Consider the following 7,197-nt stretch of genomic DNA (forward strand, 5'->3'; position numbering starts at 1 on the left):
TATGCATGGCGTTGGGATAAGTTAAATATATTAAAAAAATTACCTTATACCACCGTCTCCTTATGTTGTGTTGAGATTGTCGAGATTGTCAACCTTTCTCGATAGAGCTTCTACAACATCAGAAGCAATGGCGGATCTAGAAAATATATTGACGGGGGGCTAAAAGAAAAATATGGAAAATAAACTACATAAATAGGATTTGAACCTGGGTGGGAAATGGGGCTAACAGTCAAAATAACCACTAAAATAATGATAAATATTAATAATTAATTAGTTTTATTTATATATATTATATAAAGACAATAAAGTTGAGGGGGGGCTCAAGCCCCCTTGGGCCTATACTAAATCCGCTGGTGATCAGAAGAAGCTTTTTTTCCCCAAAGTTACTTATCTCGATAATCGTGTTGTGCGTTAAGAAATACATTTTTTTATAGTGTCAAGCAGAACCTTTTCTCTTTCCCTCTTCGCATCTTGATCGATCAAGTGAGCCTCTGCGTCCATAGTGGGCTCGGTAGGAGTCCACGATCTAGTTTGTCCTCTTTCTATCCTCGGCACGACATATCCTTCTTCCTACAAGATAACTTCAGAAATTTAGCTCAACTTTTCCAGTAATGATTATGAGTCCTTACTTATGTTAAATACATGGAAATCATTAAGAACTTTTACTCCAAGAGATCAATATTAAATGATACAAAGTTTATCATAACAAAGTATCCAAACACATAGCGAAAATAGCTCACCAATGATCAGGAAATCATACGGCCGAAGTTAGCTCTTACACGTTAGAATCGTGTGGCCAAATTAGCTCTCACATGGTAATTCAAGCAACCAAAGCCAACTCTCACACAATTAAGGAGTCATGCGGCTAGATTCAGCTCATGCACATATTTAGCACTTGTTTTCATGACAACTTGTACGCAATATCGTACTTAGTAGAATACCTCACATGTGAAACCAAGCAACCAAACTACTTAGCTCAATTGCCAAGAACCTTCATGCGAATCAAACTCAAGCCATCTTGTTCCAACTTTTCCAAGTACGGCTCCATTTTGTACTTAGCAGCCAAAATCATCAAGCTCTTTTACTCATGTTCTACTACTTTAGTGGTGAAATATTCAACACCACTTAGTTCTCCTTCCTCGAGAGCTTATGTTCTAAACTCTATAAGTTTCTCAAAACCATGCTCTGATACCATATGCAATATCCTGTCTCGAATGTCACTTCCTGCAGCCAGATGGGGGCATGCCGCCTAGACACCCATTGCATATTACACCACAAGACGATGCTCTGAATGCCTAGTTATTTAGGAGTAGAAGATCATTGTTTTCATCCTTCTCCTTGATTGCCCAACAATCTATCTCAGGGACAATCTTTAGGGCTTCCTTTTCCTCACTTAGTTCTTCCACTCATCGCCTTCGACCTCACAATACTGTGACGCAATGAGCAGCCTCTCTTCAAAATTGAGCTACAGCCTTTAGAGTTAAGGAGTGAAGTTCTTAACTACTTACTCCTTAAACATAATATGGAAAGACACGACTTGCGCGCATCACATGCTTACATAACAACCCACCTTTCCCTCCTTTAATTAGCTTCCACGTCTATCATTCATTCTTAACTTGGCTTCAACGTCCAACAACCTAGGGAGAAAAAACTTAAAAAATTGTCGAAGATTTGTGAGTGATGGGTTTAGAAAGAAAATACCTTTTTGAGGAATACAACAAATATAACATTATTAATAATATCTAACATTATTTTATAATCATAAAATTCTCAGAAATAAAAGTTTTTATCGCATCAATTTACAATAAAAGCAATAACAAATAAATTCACATGTTTCAATCATCAGTACATTCACTACTCTTCACTGGGACCTAAGATTCTCTTAACGCCTAAACATGGAATTCTTTTCACCAGCACCTCGTGATAGATTTGGAATTTCCACCAATGTCTCGTGATAATCATACTTTTCTCAGACCTAGGATTCACTTTCACCAGCGTCTCATCGTCAAAACCTAGAATTCACTTTTACTAGCATTAAGCGATAGATCTAGGATGCATTTTCACCAGAGTCTCAATTTATTTCTTGTCTAGATCTGGGATTCACTTCAACCAACATCTAGCTATCAAGAACACATCTCTTGCTCAAACCTTAGATTTACTTCAACCAGCATTTACCTACCCAGACCTGGGATTCACTTCACCAATGTCTTACGTTAAACCTGGAATTTCCACCAGCATCTTGTGATAGATCAATCCAAACTATACTACATCATACAATCATCACGATCAACAAAAAGAAAGTATTGGCTCAAAAGCTTTTCATGCAGCACAACGTAGCACATTAGTAATAGTTGTAAGCAAATACAACAAGCATAAGATCATAAGAATCACAATCATTCATCAAACATTTTGTTCATTTATAGAGGATCAATCATTGATTTTCAAGATTACTTGGAGAAATACTCGTTTTATGTATGAAAAATCAGTCACACAAATGATTAGCCTTCACTATTTAATCCTTTGCTTTCAACTTTCTCTTCTTGTCTAGCGACTCCCTCATCCGACCTTTTCAACACTTAAAACCTTCTCTTAACAAATTATCAGAAAACTTGCATCTCATGTATTCTCTTCTTCCAATCTTTGGTATTATTTATGGTGACCTTTCACCTCCATGGGTCCTTTACGTGCTTTACACATGTCATTTTAATCATGCAAGGACACACAGTTAAGTGATGGTATAGATTTAAAATGGCTTATGAAGCCAAGTATCATTCTCAGGAATCAAATTAACAAGTGTGTTTAGCTGTTTTTGAATTCTACTTGATTTTAGCAAAGAAACCAAACTTAAGTGATTTATGGAAACAAAGAAATTGAAAGAACAAAGTTTTGATTTCCATTGTAAAAGGCATTCTAGGGTGTTGGTATCCTTACAATCATCATTAGGTTATATCTTAGTCGATCATTATATCTTACTCAATCATGGATTTTTGTACAGATATTATGACTTCAGTTCGAAACTAAGTCTAGATTAATTTTTTTTAAAGACAATCTTTTCTCATGCAACTTCGATAAAAACTAACATCTAGAAATCAAATTAAGTAACATGGCATTAAAAACTTTTACTATTCACCTAACTATTCATATGAAAGGCTAATAGCAATTGAATGTTATAGATCGATTCGATTAAACATGTAATCTATGAAATTAAGGATATTTAATCTAACAAGTATTGAAGGCCAATCAATAAGAATAATGCATAATAACATAGAAAATCATAATATTCGTGAGTTAACATAAAACATGAAAGATTCATAAGTAGTTGAACGAACCTCCCTAAAACTAATGAGACCCTTGTATGGTTTTCACAGGATCAGGCCTTGAATCTTTAGAGTTTTGAAACATTGAAAATCTTCAACATGGTCTTGTTTTAAAAAAAAGAATGTGGTTAAACAGGGGTGCTTTGTATTGTCCTATATATATATATATATATATATATATAGATATATAGTGGATATCAGAAAACTTTGTGCTTCTTTTATTTAATCTCCTTCAGTATGTGTCTCGTGACTTCAATTAGACAGCTCACTCCTTGGCTAGATCAAGGGAGTGAAAGATTTTGAATGTATCTTGTATTGCCTTACTTTTTATTGATGATAAAGGTACTTATTTATACAAATTACAAATGAGTGAATATGGTAAAATTACAATAGAATCAATTTACAATAAGTGCCTAAATAATGGGAGAGGATTGTGGATCTTGAAATATCAAATCAATTTACAATAAATACCTAAATAATGGGAGAGGATTATGTTTTAAATATCTCCTAATACCCTCCCTCAAACTGATGACTTAGGTTGAGTCAGTAGTTTGTCTTGAAGGTGAAGGAATGTAGGAGATAGAAGTGGCTTTGTGAGAATATCAGCAAGTTGATTGTTGGAAGAGATGTAACGGATGGAGATGTCTTTGCGAAGAACTTTTTCCCGAACAAAATGATAATCAATTTCAATGTGCTTGGTGCGAGCATGAAAAATTGGATTATGAACCAGAAATATAGCGAAAACATTGTCACACCATAATGTTGGTGATGTCTTAAGGAGAACATGGAGATCACATAGAAGCTGTCGGATCTAGTAAAGATCGGCAGTAGTAGTGGCAAGGGAACAATATTCTGCTTCTGTGGAGGAACGAGAGACGGTAGATTGCTTTTTAGAAGACCAAGATATTGGATTAGAACCGAGAAAGTCAATGAAGCCGGAGGTGGAACGTCGATCAGATGTATCATCTGCCCAATCAGAATCACAAAAGGTTTGTAGAGAAAACGAACCTTTTCAAAATTTTATTCCAAGGGTTGGAGTACCACGGAGATACCTGAGGATGCGTTTGACGGCTGAAAAGTGAATGACAGTTGGTTTTTGCATGAACTAACTGACACGATTTACAGAGAATGCAGTATTAGGACGAGTGAAGGTAAGATATTGCAAGGAACCAACTAGTCTGCGATAAAGTGATGGATCATTAAATGGTGGTGCAATTGTATAAAGATCAAGAGAAGTAGACATTGGTGTGATACAAGATTTGGCAGAGGTCATTCCCGATGTGTGGAGGAGATCTTTGAGATATTTAGCTTGGTTAACAAATATGCCATCAATAGAGGATTGGATTTCGAGACCAAGAAAGTACTTTAAAGGATCAAGGTCGGATATTTTGAATTCCAGGGCCAATTCCAGGTCCAGTGACAATGATGTCATCTACATACAAAAGTAAGCAAGTGAGAGAGGATCTGACTAATCGAATGAATAATGAGGGATTAGTTGTAGATGCAATAAAACCCAAAGTGAATAAATAAGATGTAAAGCGTTCAAACCAAGCGCGAGGGGCCTGTTTGAGACCATAAAGACTCTTGTGGAGGAGACACACATGATTGGGACATGTTTTATCTTGGAAGCCAGTAGGTTGAGCCATGTACACTGTTTCCTGAAGAATACCATGAAGAAAGGCATTTTTGACATCTAACTGGGTTAAGAACCAATTGTCTTCAGCAGTAAGAGCAAGAATGATACGTATGGTAGGTTTCTTAACAACAGGACTAAATGTTTCATCAAAATCAAAACCTTATACCTAATGATAACCTTTAGCAACCAGTCGCACCTTGTGACGAGCAATAGTGCGATCGGGATATATTTTATTCGAAAAACCCATTTACAACCAAAAACATTCATAGATGGAAGTCGAGGTACTAGGGACCAGGTACCTTATGCTTGAAGAGCATTGAATTCCTCATGCATCGCAGTTCGCCATTCTGGAATTTGGAGGCTTCTGTATATGATGTGGGAGTTGGGAGAGCAGTGGTAATGTGAAAGGTCATTGGCTTAAAAATACCTGATTTTGCTCGAGTTTGCATAGCATGAGTATTTCGAGGAGGAGGTGGATCAGGTAAGTTAATTGTGGTAGCATTTATCTCATTTCCTGTATCGATTGTAGATGAAACATTCAAAGACTGACAAGTGGCATTAGTATCCATAAAAGATGAGCAAGTAATGTCAACAGTGAGAGGGTGAATAGGTACGAATTGGATATTGGGAATGAGAACAGAATTTAAGGGTGTATGTTGTGGAATGTTTAGTAAGGTGAGTAGTATACTTGGATCAGAGATGGATAGTGTAACGACCCAACTCTTTATACTAAGCTGAGGTCGTTACTAAAACGGAACGATGACAAGAGACACTTTTTTTGAAACGAGGGAAGAATAAATTTTCATTAAAAATGGAATATTAAAACATTGAAACATAGACGCGGAAGCAAAACTGAGTCCCCATATGGCATGTCACGGATCCTTCTCTGTCGCTCGCCAGCTTTCCTCTACCTTTACCTTCGCCTGAAATGTTAAACATAGAAAGAGTGAGTATAAACATATACTCAGTAAGGGACCTACTACTAGTCCCACTAGGTGTCTGTTAACTTCCCATTAGAGTCCTGAAAATGGTACCCAATCTCTGGCACGTTCCCGAACACGTGCAACATGCGCTCCCGTAAGAACGAAAATCTGGTCTTCGGTGTCCCGGGGGAGCACCTAGGACATGCTGGTCTGTAGTGAACCCGGGGGTAACACTAAGACAATCGGGATGCGAGGACCCCGTCGAATCACTCGAATCATATCTATATACATGCTGGACTGGCGTCCCGTCGAACCACACAGTCCTAAATAGGTGGTGATCCCGAAGGACACCCATGCAGGTACGACTCTAATAGACAAAGTTAACAGAACACCCTATCCATAGCATGTAGCATAACATAACATCATAACATGGCATGAGTATTAATCTTAACGTCCTTAATCATGTGATTAATATATCATGCATTAACAATCATCAACATCAATCTATCAGTCCTTAACATAACATCAGTCATCATCATCAACCATCAACATAATAATCTCAGTCATCATCATCAACATCAACTATCATCATCAATCATCAACATAATAATCTTAGTCATCATCATCAACATCAACTATCATCATAATCTCAGTATAATCATTATCATCAAATTGTGCATCTTAACTACCATCAATGCATAATCATAATTACATGCGGTCTCTTAAATTCAGTTCGAAGGTCTAGTAGGAGAATCTCTTACCTGGAGATTTTAGCCAAACAAAGGTACTCCTTAGTTGACAGTAAAATTCTCCAATTAACTTGATCCTAATCATAAAAGGAACACTTAGTATCTTAATTAATGAAATTGGCAATTGACTAACACCCAAAAATTCTCCCAAATTAACTTTCTAAAAATTGGGTTGAAACCAATTCAACCTTGATTGGGAAAAATCCAAGATTTAGATCTTAAAAAGTTTAGCCAATTGAACCTTTAAAGAAACCTCAAATAGATCCAAAATTAAATTAATAAAATATTAATTTAATTTCATTAGCTTACCAAGGTTACTCAGATGGAGGTTGGAAAATCCTCTTATCCTTGATGAAAAATTCATCACTTTAAATCCTCAAGCTTCCAAAGAGACCAATCTTAACTTTAACTGAGGCGGCGACAACAGAGGGTTATCTTAGAGAAGAAGATAAAGAACCTTTTTCTTTTTCCTTTATTTCCATCTTAAGCATTCTAATGCTATTTATAGACTCACATAATAACAATAATAATAATAATTATTATTTCCTTTTCCTTTTCCTTTTAGGATATAT

General features: G+C 36.3%; 1 long non-coding RNA gene across 1 annotated transcript; it reads right to left on the reverse strand.

Moving 5' to 3' along the window:
- Positions 1 to 5,729: 5,729 nt before the first annotated feature.
- Positions 5,730 to 7,197, reverse strand: LOC127148894 (uncharacterized). The gene is made up of 3 exons (XR_007820111.1): positions 6,935 to 7,197; positions 6,638 to 6,702; positions 5,730 to 5,876 (listed from the first exon to the last, which is right to left on the reverse strand). It is a non-coding gene; the product is annotated as an uncharacterized LOC127148894 (long non-coding RNA).

This window comes from Cucumis melo, chromosome 4 (assembly GCF_025177605.1).
Source record: "Cucumis melo cultivar AY chromosome 4, USDA_Cmelo_AY_1.0, whole genome shotgun sequence".
In the NCBI taxonomy this organism is placed as follows: Eukaryota; Viridiplantae; Streptophyta; class Magnoliopsida; order Cucurbitales; family Cucurbitaceae; genus Cucumis; species Cucumis melo.